Raw genomic sequence first — 13,375 nt, 5'->3', positions numbered from 1 at the left:
AAAAAGTATATGGCAAGTCCTGCCAGCGTAGCCCAGCCATTGAGCAACAACCTCTTAACCAGGAGGTCAAAGTTCAATTCCCCATCAGGGTCCATACCCTGGTTGTGGGCTAGATCCTCAGTTTGGGGCTTGCAGGAGGCAACCAATCAATGATTCTCTTTCATCACTGATGTTTCTCTCTCTCTCTCCCTTCCTCTCTGAAATCAATAAAAATATATTTTTTAAAAGTATATGGCAAAAATGTTATCTTCAAGGGGATAAAAAAAAGAAAAAAGAAGCAACTCAGTCAGAAGAGAACCTTTTAAAGGCATCTAAATGATCAATAATTAAATCAGATGGTATGCTTGCACTTAAGTATCTACTCAGTCATTTCCAGGATTGTCAGTTCTCAACTTCCACTGTTCTGAACATAAAAAATATTCAAATAGTTCTAACCACAAGGCAATCAGAAGACAAAAGACTGCTATTCCTTACATGAGATCTAAAGATAGGCTGAAAGAAAACAATGTAAAAGAAACAAATGAATAAAATTCTGATGTCAAAAAAGAAAGTGTGCAAGGAAAATCACATAAAAGAGGAAAGGTCCTCTGATAAAGTAGGCAAGTTTTTGATGAAACAACCACAAGTTGTTCACCTTAGAGCCAGAAACTAAAAATGCAGGGAATAAAGTGGTTTTCATTGTAGTCAGATTTCAATTTAAAACTATACAGTGAGATTGACAGGTTTTTGTTCTCCAAAGGAACACTCCAAAAATATTGTAAGGTACTCCAAAAATATTTGCCCAAGCCCTCTTAAGCTTTAACACACACACACACACACACACACACACACCACAAAACACACGAAGGCCACATCTATTTGCATGATCCAAAACAACTATTTTTCAACAAAATGTTTCTCTTGAATTTTGTAAAGATAAAAGTATTTTGCACATAAAAACACATTTAATGTCTCTGTTAGTTTGCTTTACAATAGGTGAATAAATAATAAGCCTATAGAAATATTTTAAAGTTTGTTTTGAATGAATATGCATGGGTATGCATGTGTGTACCTAGAAGAATCTTTAAAAATAACTTCATTAGAAAGTGAATCCAGAATTGAAATGACTTAAGAATCATATCAATTTATTCCTATGGATCACTTCTCAGTAGTGAACAATTTAATTTAAAAGTCATTATGTTGCCCTAACCGGTTTGGATCAGTGGATAGAGCGTTGGCCTGCGGACTCAAGGGTCCCAGGTTCGATTCCGGTAAAGGGCATGTACTTTGGTTGCGGGTCGGATCGATGTTTCTATCTCTCTATCCCTCTCCCTTCCTTGCTGTAAAAAAATCAATAAAATATATATTTTTTTAAAAATAAATAAATAAAAGTCATTCTGATATTAAATGTTAAAAAAGAAAAAAATTTCATATACAACTAACCCAATTTTTTTGATCCATGAGTAAGAAATATGGGAGAGTAGTTACCATCAAGAGCTCTGGAGTACAGTGTGAGTTTAATTCTGAATCCATCATACAATCTCTAAATTCTTGTAAAAATTATTTAACTTCTTTAAATCTCTAAATTCTTGGAAAAATTATTTAACTTCTAATCTCTAAATTTTGGAAAAATTATTTAACTTCTCTAAATCTCAGTTACATCATTTTTAAAACAGGTCCTTACCATATGTGTACATAATATTGTGATGAGTGTTAAATGAGGCATCACATATTAAATGTTTACATGGTGCCCATCTTATTTTTGTATTATCATCATTAAAGAAAGTGCATATCAGCCCAATAGACACATGAAATTTATCATTTATAAGAAGAAAGTAACCCTCACCAAGTAGCTCACTTGGTTAGAATGTCATCCCCATATGCCAAGATTGAGGGATCTCCAGTCAGGGCACACACAAGAAGTAACCAATGAATGCATAAATAAGTGTAACAACAAATCAATGTTTTCTCTCTCTCTCTCTCTCTCTCTCTCTCTATATATATATATATATATATATATATATATATATATCACTCTCTCCCTTCCTTTCTCTCTCTAAAATAATTAAATATTTTTTTTAATAAAAGAAGAAAGTAAAACAAAAAATTTGACCACAACTGTCAGATTCAATCAATATATTTGACCACCTATTGGGTAGCAAACAGTAACATACTTAGCAATTTTATATGCAATTTTATTTTTGACAATGTATGGATGAAACAGAAATTCTCATAACTTTATTCAAATATGGTAGAAATAATTTTAATTAAGGTCACATAAATAAGTAGTAGTAAACTGGAATTAATTTTCTCATCTTCAATTTCAATCATCCTATATAATAAAAGCCTAATATGCTAAGTGTCCGGTCAGCCAGTTGGCCATTCAACCAATCAAAGTGTAATATGCTAATGATATGCTAAGACTGCTCGACTGCTTGCTATGACGTGCACTGATCACCAGGGGGCAGATGCTCTGACCAGTAGGTTAGCTTGCTGCTGAGGTCTGGCTGATCAGGACTGAACGAGATGGGCCAAACATGCCCTGGAACCCTCCCACAGTCCCTCCTCAGCTGGCCAACCTCCCTCGTCCCTCCCTGGCTCCAATCATACACTGGTGGGGGTCCCTCAGCCTGGCCTGCGCCCTCTCGCAATCTGGGACTCCTCGGGGGATGTCGGAGAGCCGGTTTCAGCCCAGATTCCACAGGCCATGCCAAGGGACCCCACTGGTGCACAAATTCATGCACTGGGCCTCTAGTAATTAATAATTAATGATGTGGCATATATAACATGATAAAATTTTAAAAGTAGAAAAAATATGATACATTTTCACATTTGCCTCTATTCAACATGATATGTTTAATTAAGAAAATATAAAGACATTGTAATCATGAATGCAAAGTCAGAGGTACTATATTATGGATAAAGCTTGAATTGAAAGTTATGAAACCCAGCTTCAAAACAGCACTGTATCAACATGAACTTGGCCAAATCATGTCCTTGGCCTAAGTTTCCTAATTTGTAAAATTAAGATATTGAACTAAGTATTTTCTCAGATTGTTTCTAGGTCAGATTCTAGGCCATTAACTGGAATTTGCAAATTAGAGCAAAATGTCAGTGATTGGATTTCAATCCAAACACCACGTCACAGTGGCTTAGCTTCATTACTCAACTGAGGGCAATGAGAAATGTAGTGTCTGGAGTCTGAAAATAGAAGGTGCCAACACTCTGCAAAGGAAAATCAGGCTTGCTCTCCATTCCTGGTGATGTCTCTTTTCCAGTCACAGCAGGTGAGCACTCTTGTGAATGCACCTCCCCTTCATTCAGAAACATCCACATCTTTTTACATACAAATAAGCCATTACCAAAAAAATGTAGGGAAAATCAGACCATTGAGTGTCAACATCAAGCTCTGGCCTAGTTCTGGTGTTCAATTGAGTGAGCTGCCTTTGGTCATTATTCAAAACTAGAGGCCCGGTGCAGGAAATTCGTGCATGGGGGGGTGTGTCCCTCAGCCCAGCCTGCACCCTCTCCAATCTGGGACCCCTCGAGGGATGTCCGACTTCCCGTTTAGGCCCGATCCCAGTAGGATTGGGCCTAAACGGGAAGTCGGACATCCATCTGAAAATCCAGGACTGCTGGTTCCCAACTGCTTGCCTGCCTGCCTTCCTGATTGCCCCTAACCACTTCTGCCTGCCAGCCTGATCATCCCCTAACCACTCCCCTGCCAGCCTGATTGATGCCTAACTGCTCCCCTGCCAGCGTGTTTGCCCCTAACTACCCTCCCCTGCAGGCCTGGTCACCTCTAACTGCCCTCCCCTGCAGGGCCTGGTCCCCCCCAACTGCTCTCCCCTGCAGGCCCAGTCACCCCCAACTTCCCTCCTCTGCTGGCCTGGTCACCCTTAACTGTCCTCCCCTGCTGGCCTGATTGCCCACAACTGCCCTCCTTTGCAGACCTGGTCCCTCCCAACTGCCCTCTCCTGCTGGCCATCTTGTGTCCACATGGGGGCAGTCATATTTGACCACATGGGGGCAGCCATCTTGTGTGTTGGAGTCTTGGTCAATTTGCATATCACTATTTTATTAGATAGGATAGAGGCCTGATGCACGGGTGAGGGCCAGCTGGTTTGCCCTGAAGGGTGTCCCGGATCAGAATGGGGGTTCCCTTGGAGCATGGGGCAGACTGGGTGAGAGGCCTGTGGTGGTTTGCAGGCCAGCCACACACCCCGGCGACCCAAGCAGAGGCTCTGGTATCTGGGATTTATTTATCTTCTATAATTGAAACTTTGTAGCCTTAAGCGGAAGCCAAAACAGGCCAGTGCTGCGGAAACTTGGCTTCCTCCATCGCTGGGGGCAACTCAAGCCTCCTGCACTCTCCAGCTCTGTGGCTGCTGCCATTTTTGTTGGGATTTATTTATCTTCTATAATTGAAACTATGTAGCCTTAAGCAGAGGCCAAGGCAGGCCAGGGCAGGCGGAAAGCTTGGCTACCTCCATTGCTGGGGAAACCCAAGCCTCCTGCTCTCTTCGTGGCTGCAGCCATCTTGGTTGGGTTAATTTGCATACTCGCTCCTGATTGGATGGTGGGCGTGGCTTGTGGGTGTAGTGAAGGTTCGGTCAATTTGCTTATTACTGGCTAGTGTGGCTCAGTGGTTGATCATGGAGGTTCAATTCCCGGTCAGGGCATATTCTTGGGCTGTGGGCTCCATCCCAGCATGCAGGAAGCAGCCAATCAATGATTCTTTCTCATCGTTGATGTTTCTATAGCTCTCTTCCTCTCCCTTCCTCTCTGAAATCAATTATATATATATAATAAATATATATATATATTTTTATATATATATATTTTTTTAAATGTATCTCCTTTGAAAAAGCTACTTACTCAGGACCCAATCAATTGAAGTTTTTCCCTTCCACTGTCAAGTGAAGGTGTGTTCTAACTAATCACCTCCAAATTTTGATGCAAGGAATGTTGAATTGGGCTAACTTCAGCTTTGTCATCATGCTTCTGTTAAGCAGCAATTAAATAAATTCTGTGGACATCTATTTCCTGGAACACAAAAGTCCTACTCTGAAGCACAGAAAGCCTTGTAATTAGTCTCTTTAGAACATTGTTCTAATGCAAAAGAATCCAAAATTCAAAGACCCTGAGTCATATTAATTCCTTTATTCTACCTGAAAATTAAAGCTCCCAACACCCACAAGAAGTACCTTTTGGCCTAATAAGAATAATACCTTCAGCCCCAATATTCAATATTCGTTTTCTTTAGTTATGGCATTCCATTTCTGCTTCTTTGTTCTCTGAACCTTTTGTATTCCCTGCCTGTATTAGTTCCCTAGGGTGGCCGTAACTAAGTATCATAAACTAGGTGACTTAAAGCACACTTATTCTCTTGCAATTCTGGAGACAGAAATAGGACATCAAAATGTCAGCAGGGCTATGCTCCCTCTAAAGGCTCTACAGCTAATCCTTCCTTACCTCTTCCAGCTTCTAATAGTCCCAGCTTCCTTGGTTTGTGGCAGCATAACTCCAATCTAGTCTATGGCTTCTCCTAAACGGTGGGGGCTGAAAGGATTAGAATGGCAGGATGGATGGGGACTAGAGAACTCTGATAGGAGAATTGTCCTCACTTCTTAGAAAGCTGATCAGCCACATTGTGCTCTCCGAATAAGGTCTCCCCACCCGCCAAACAGTTAAATCATCCTAAGGGGTTGCAACCCTACACCATCTACTTAGCAGTGACAATCACAATTCTAATAATAACCATCATTTACTGAATGCTTACTGTGTATCAAGCATTTACTAAGTCTTGTGTTACATACATTATTTCATTCAGCCCTCACAAATGATCCTTAACTCTCAAATTGCAATGCCTCCTATCCATTCCTCCCATAGGTGGGGGGCGGCGGGGGAGAGACTGCACTGCTAGTTTTTGTTTATTCTTCCCATTCACAGTGTTGCTGTCATTTTTTGTCCACATTTCCATCCCCATACATAGTGGTGTCCAGTGTATAGGGAAAAATCTTGAGAGATGAGCCATGCTCCCATCCAGCCTTCCCCAACGCAGTGATCTTAGAAGGCTAATATGGACAAGCAATGGTCTTTCTTAGTCATTATGGATTCAGTTTTTCAATTGAAAGCACCAGAGCAGATGTGATGTTGTTCGAGAAATTAAGGTAATTGAAATGATTAATAGCGTAAATGTTAAAAATGTGGTGACTAAAGCTGTAAACAGAAATTAAGATTGTTTCAGGCTGCAGTTAATTCAAGTATTTCAGAATATAAGCTTGTTATTTCAAGCTATTTTTCAAACTTGCCATGCTTGTTATACTTAACCACACTTGCAAAACTTAACTATTGGCCTCTGTCAGTCATATTTTTAAAAGAATGTGTTTACAGAACCATCCACAAAAGGGTAAAGTTTATCTTGTGACCCCGAGATCTGGGCACCTTGGGCTGGTTCCAGAGACCTGCTCTGCATAGTTTACTTAGCACCCCCTGCCCAAGGTGACCAGTGCTGTAAATGCAGCCTACCTTCTTATTAGATGAAACCAGAAGGCTTAAGGAATGCCTCTCAATGTGTGTTGAAAAACCTGAGAAGTTCATTAAGTTGGAGTCTCAGATTTAAAAGGGTCAATTGGGCAAACTATTCATTCTCTGTAGCATGACTGCCTGAGTAATTGGCTAGCCCATTCTTAAATATTTGCTTCTTCAATTCAGAAGAACTCTACAGAATTCTTCATTGTGTTGAGCTGAAACTTATCATCACATTAGGTCCACCACTGAACCTAACACAACATTCACTACATTATAGTTCTTCAAATGTCTGAGGACAACCCTCACCCCAACTCTCATGGTTCCTTGCCCCCCACCCAGACATTTTCTCTCTTACTGTGCATCAATCTTTCTTTATTTGTGTTTAATACTTGTCACTACAATACGTCATGTGGAACTTGGCATATATCCTATCTAATAATAGACAAATATGCAAATTGACCATACCTACAACACACCCACAAGCCACGCCCACCATCCAATCAGAGCGATTATGCAAATTAACCCAAACCAAGATGGCTACAGCCACAGAGAGCAAGGTTTCCTAAGTAACAGAGGAAGCCAAGCTTTCTGCCAGCCGTTGCAGGCCTAAGCCTCCACTCAAGCTACAAAGTTTCAATTACAGAAGGTAAACAAATTCAAACAAATGGCGGCAGAATGGAGCTTAAGAGAGCAGGCCAGGGTTGCCACCGGCAACAGGGGAAGCAAAGCTTTCCGCACACCCTGGCCGGGCCCACCCGCTTAAGGCAACAAAGTTTCAATTATAACCCCAACACAAATGGCTGCAGGCCTCAGAGGGAGCCCCAGGCTTGGCTCTGCTCCAGGCTACAAAGTTTCAATTGTAGAAGGAAAATAAATTCCAGATACCAGGGCCTCCGCTTGCATTGCCAGGGGGTGTGGCCCACCTCCAAACCACCACAGGCCCCTCGCTCAGGCCGCCCCACGCCCCAAGGGAACCCCACCCTGATCAGGGACACCCTTCAGGGCAAACCAGCTGGCCCCCACCCCTGTACCAGGCCTCTATCCTATCTAATAAAAGAGTACTATGCAGATTGATCATCACTGCAACACACAATATAGCTGCCCCCATGTGGTCAAAGATCCTGCCCCATGTGGACACAAGATGGCCACCACAAGATGGCCAGCAGGAGAGAGCAGTTGGGAGGCACCAGGCCTGCAAGGGAGGGCAGTTGAGAAGGACCAGGCCTGCAAGGGACGGCAGTTGGAGGTGATCAACCCTGCAGGAGAGGGCAGTTAGGGGTGACCAGGCCGGCAAAGGAGGGAAGTTGGGGGCAAACAGGCTGGCAGCAGAGTGGTTAGGGGGTGATCAGGGTGGCAGGCAGAAGTGGTTAGGGGCAATCAGGAAGGCAGGCAGGCAAGCAGTTGGGAGCCAGCAGTCCTGGATTGTGAGAGGGATCCCAGATTGGCAAATGTACAGGCTGGGCTGAGGGACAACCCCCCTCCGTGCACGAATTTCGTGCACCGGGCCTCTAGTTAAATAATAAATGACTACTACTTCCCTCATTCTGGACACTGTAATATTCCTAATGCAACAACTAATAGAGTTGGCTTTCTTGGTAGCCATATGTTGATTCACATTGAAGTTACTGATATCTTCTAGATAATTTTTAGATGGGCTTCAATCTACCAGTTATGCCATTTAGCTAATGAAAAATATATATATATATAATTTACATTTATTTTCATCAAACTTCATCATAGTAGATCTTGTTATATTTTTATATGAAGTCTCTCACACAATTTATTTCTACTACTTATCTAAGGCAAATTGAGTAAGTATCAAATACCTATTCTGAGGTCATTGATAAAATTTGAACAGTTTAAACCAGTGAGAGAATTTTGCCACTATTTCCCTTAAGCTCAAATTAATTCATTTATAGTAACTTTGGTTATTGTCTGACAATTACATATTTATGTAATTTAACAAATATCCAAACCACTATTTCTCTATTCTAATGTTTAAGAAAAGAAAGCTTTAATGTAAGCCAAATATGAGCTATTTTCAGCAAAGCCACACTGGTTCCTACTGATCACCCTTTTAATAACACATAGAAATTTTCCTGAACCAAGCCCTCAGTCTAACATCTGCAAAATCTCCCTCTGGCCCTTTTTGAAAAGCAAAACCATGTTTATTTATTGCCACTCTATTTGCTCTACTTCTTCGACAACTATTCAAGAAAAACTAAAATTAGGAGTTTTTTCTAGTCATTTTCTAGCCTTTTACTGGTTGTCTCAGAATGCTAGCTAATTCAAGACAGAAAAAAAAAATTTGAAGTCACTTAACCAGTTTCTTTACTCTTCCTGAAAATTTGTTTCTCTAGTGTACACTTTATATTTCTAGTCCAAAGTTTGCTTCCCTTGACAATGATGTTAAAAACAAAAAGATCATTGAGAAATTTTGCTTCATATAACACCCACAAGCATTACACTTCAGTAGGTAAATATTCACCCGAAAAATTATGGGAGGCAGGCCTTCCCAAACATGGCACTGGCACCAAAGGCAGAAATAAAGAAATTAACTGGCATACTTAAAACTCAAAACCACTGTGCAACAGAAAATGCCATATACACAAAATTTTCAAGAAAATGACAAATTTTTTAAATGTTTACATATTAATATTTTCATGAATATTTAATAACCTTTTATATAAAGTTTTTACAACTCAGCTGGAAAATCTAGAAACAACAATAAAGTTCAAGAAAAAAAATCAAAGAAAGGAGCCAATAAGCATGTAAACAGATGATATTCTTTATTTGTAATCAAATTAATTGAAATTTAAGCAAAATATTTTATAGTTAACAAATTAGAAAAGTATTTTGTTAAATGCAAAACATTTTGTCCTTTCAAAAGTCAAAGATCTAGAAGCACTGACATTCCCACATACACTGCTATACACTGAAATTCTAAGAAGTAATTTAATATCTACCCAAAACCTATACTAAGTGTTGGACATGCATAATCTTATTTAGTGTATCTTCAAACACTCAGTTCTCTTATAGCTAATGTTTATTTTATGAACCCAGAGATGAGAGTCACTTTGTCATACAGTTCTTATTATTACCACTTCATTAACCAGGTCAATTCTCATACCTATTGAGAAATGAAACTGTCAGCAACATAAGTTCAATATTCTTCAATAGATGTTCTTGGTTTAGCTGAATAAGACTTTCAGTGTATGACTTGACAGTAAAAGTGCCCTCAACTCTGACACCCAATCTGCTGTCAATCTTATATTTTATATTACAGGAATATTAATCACTTTTTCTATCTGCTCATATTGTCCCTAATAAAATCTCAAAATGGTAGTTCTTCTATGATGTTCTCACTTTTATCTTAATTATAATTTTCAAAGCATGTGTAAACTCTACCGTGGATTTCCACCTAGATACTTTATGTATAGAATATCTCTTCTCTATTCTTTATTAAATCTGTATCTTTTCCAACATAATATAATACCATAATTCATAATAAGAAATGTATTATTGGTCTTATGTTTCTGGCACAGAACTCCTAAAAACTTTGGAAGGTCTTGTGATGAAAATGATTGAAATGTATTTTGTTATGTTAATGAGGTTTTGGAAAGAATGGGGGCTGGTCAATAAAGGAACCAATCTCATAATTAGAGAGTTGAAATTTCAGTCCCATGCCCCTTTCTTCCAGACAGGGGAGAGAGGCTGGAGACGGAGTTCAGTTACCAATGACCAATGATTTTTTAATCAATCATGCCTATGTAATGAAGCCTCCATTTAAAAAAAGAAAAAGACCAGGTTTAAAGAGCTTTCAGGTTGGAGTGTCATGTTCAGAGAGGGTATGGAAGCTCCACTCCTTTTCCCCACATCTTGTCCTATGCATCTCTTCCACCTGGCTGCTCCTGAGTTATGTCTTTTTATAATAAACCCATAATCTAAAATACTTTTTCTGAATTAGGTGAGCTGCGCTAGCAAATTAATTGAATCCAAGGGAGCTGGGAACGGCAATCGTTGAACCTTCAATCTATAGTCATTAGGTCAGTAACATATGTGACAACCTGGATTTTGATTGGCATCTGAAGAGGAAGAAGACAGGTTTGTGGGACTGAATGGAGCCCTTAACCTTTGGGATGTGTCAAAATTGAGTTGAATTGTAGGACACCCAGCTGGGGTCCAAGAATTGCTTGGAAGTGTGGGAAAACCACCTCCACACATTGAAATTGTGTGTAGAACCATTATATAAATTCTTCATTTTATGTTCCATATAACTGTATATCATTTTTTTCTACTTACTACCTTGTGTTATAAGTCAAGTATATTTCATAATTAACTGTGCCTTTAGACATATTGAAGACATAACTATTTTTATGAATTTCCTAGCAATTATTTTCTTAAGTGGATTACTACAAACATTTCCTACTACTGTTTTTATTTCTATAATAAGCTCTTGTATAGCTTTACATGGATAGCTTTCTCCTTCTGCATCTTGAATTGTTCTTTCTTAGGATGGAGAAAATCATTCAAAAAAGAAAAAAAAAGATTAGAAGAAGGCAGACAAAAGTCAAGTCAAGATATGAGTAAAAATTTTCATGGCAAGTTAAAAGAAGGGACGTATCTCTGTAACATTGTAATAATTTGATATGAGTAAAATATTACCCATGAAAGACTAATTTACACCTTCTAAATAAGAGGCAATGGCCAGTTCTACATGAAACATGCAGCAGATTGCACACATAAAGAATAAGGAAAACATCCTGTCACCAGCTCAAGTCGTACTGGAAGAGGTATTTCACATATAGTAGGGAAATAAAAGCTAACATCCTATAATATTTCACACAAAAAACTTTAACATAAATATTCTACTTAAGACTCTTAAAAACTGGACAAGGAACATACTGTCTTGCAGATAGCTTTCTTAGAGTTGTTAGGTTGCTAAGGCTATTAAGTGCTAAAGATAGATAAAACTCTAATCCAAACTAAATTAATCCTATGTTTATGTGATTATATCACTATACAAGACTGCCCTTTAAAAAATCAATAGTAATAAATTAATAAATATTAAAAAGAAAATACCTAGTCTAAAGTTTTCTACCAGCCACCTCTCCAGACAATTCATTAGGAGTAGGTGACACAAACAATGCAATCAATCAGAATGGAAAGTAAACAAACCACCAAGTGGGTAGATTTTGGATGCGTTTTTTGTTGTTTTCATTGTTTGCTAAATGAACCAGTCTTTTGACAAAAATATTAATTCATCGTTTTATGTCCTCCTGAAGGTTTCAACAGTCATCTATAATATTTATGCTCTTGGATAACCTGAGCTAAGCACTTTCACTGTGAAAGAGTATTCACTGTGGGCAGAATTTATTGTCCAGGTAATAGACACACTCTTGTTTGTATACCTGAAGTATCACTCCAACATATCACATTGAGCGTGGCCATGAAAACATAATTCAGTGTTTACTTTTATGCTTATTCATGCAATAATTAAGTATCATTTATCCTAGAGTCAAGTGACATTGATTTTAAGACTAGTAACCTATTGGTTCTGCACTAATTATGGACAGGCCTACACTGTTTCATTGGACTGTTGATTTTTAAAGTACCGCTAAGGATGAAATTCTATGTTTCAGGGCTGGGCTAAACTACAATTGTTTTTATAGCATAATTTGGCTGGCAGTTGATTCTGTCTCTTATTCAGATCACCTGCTAGAGAGCGCACTCTGACCCCAGAGATGAAAGGGAAGTTGAAAACAAAGACATCTGGTCTTCCAGCATGTAGCTGGGCAGCAGAAGACAATCACACTCCGCTTTGCCGGTACTTGCCTTGTCCCACCAGTGTGTCCTGAGCTTTTCCTCAGTGCCCTGGCTCTCTGGAATCTAAATTCTAAATCTTTGCGGAGAACCTCAGGCTTCAAACAAAATTCCTAACACTGTGTGCTGAAGGGAAGCTGTTTCTCATCTAGTGCATCTCACAAACAACATTCCTTTTATGTGGTGCTGATGAAGTGCCAAATTCTGTACTTCTGAGTACTGTTGTTGCAATATACAGAATCTGTAGCGAGAGACAGGCTTATTTTTGCCATCATTTAGGGTATTTTGCCTTAAATTAATTTTCTAAACTTCAGTTCTTCAACAGCTTTCTAGTCACTCTCCATGGTACCCCATCTCCATCATGATAGAAAGAGAGCACTGGACTAAGAATAGAATATCGAACACTAATACCTCTTCTTATATTGAGTAGTTGTGCAACCTTGGAAGTCACTTAACCTCTCTGTGCCTCTTTTTCTTCCAGTGCAAAATCAGAGGTCAGACTAGATGGCTTTCAGGCTGTTCTCCCTGGACTACAGAGACCAGGGTCTGGAAACAGTTATGGATTGTCTGTGGAAAAGAAGAAAAGGGAGAGGAAGAGGAGGAGAAGGACAATGAAGACAAGGAGAAGAAGGAAACTTATTCCACCCAAGAGACCTATCTATTACTTTTATCTTTTCTTATAGATTGAGGTTTTCATGATATTCTAACTAAAATTTTATGGGGGACTATATGAATGTAGTTCTGCTGCTGAATACAGTATAATAAAGCACTGGATACAGTCATCTCTGGGGTTTGTCTTAGCTTCAAAATTCTGTTAATGATCATGACAGCTACATTTAACTACCATTTCTTTAGTGTCTCCTAGTGGCACTGGACTGGATCCTCTTTTTTCATTATTTTATTTAATCCTTGTGGCAACTCTGCAAGGTATACATTTATTATCCCATTTTCCTTTCCCAAGGTTTACAGTTTGTTAGGTAAGGAGCCAGGATTTCCACCGTGATCTGTCAAGTCCAAAGCTTATATATTTTCTATTCTT

The 13,375-nt window shown here is 39.1% G+C and overlaps 1 long non-coding RNA gene across 1 annotated transcript; it reads left to right on the top strand.

The window, feature by feature from the left end:
• The first annotated feature begins 11,804 nt into the window (after positions 1-11,804).
• On the top strand, positions 11,805-12,980 carry LOC129150158 (uncharacterized). The gene is made up of 3 exons (XR_008556883.1): positions 11,805-11,897; positions 12,224-12,340; positions 12,818-12,980. It is a non-coding gene; the product is annotated as an uncharacterized LOC129150158 (long non-coding RNA).
• Positions 12,981-13,375: the final 395 nt, after the last annotated feature.

This window comes from Eptesicus fuscus, chromosome 9, assembly GCF_027574615.1.
Source record: "Eptesicus fuscus isolate TK198812 chromosome 9, DD_ASM_mEF_20220401, whole genome shotgun sequence".
Lineage (NCBI taxonomy): Eukaryota > Metazoa > Chordata > Mammalia > Chiroptera > Vespertilionidae > Eptesicus > Eptesicus fuscus.
The sequence above is the reverse complement of the archived record's forward strand: the minus strand, read 5'-3'. Positions and strand labels throughout refer to the sequence as shown.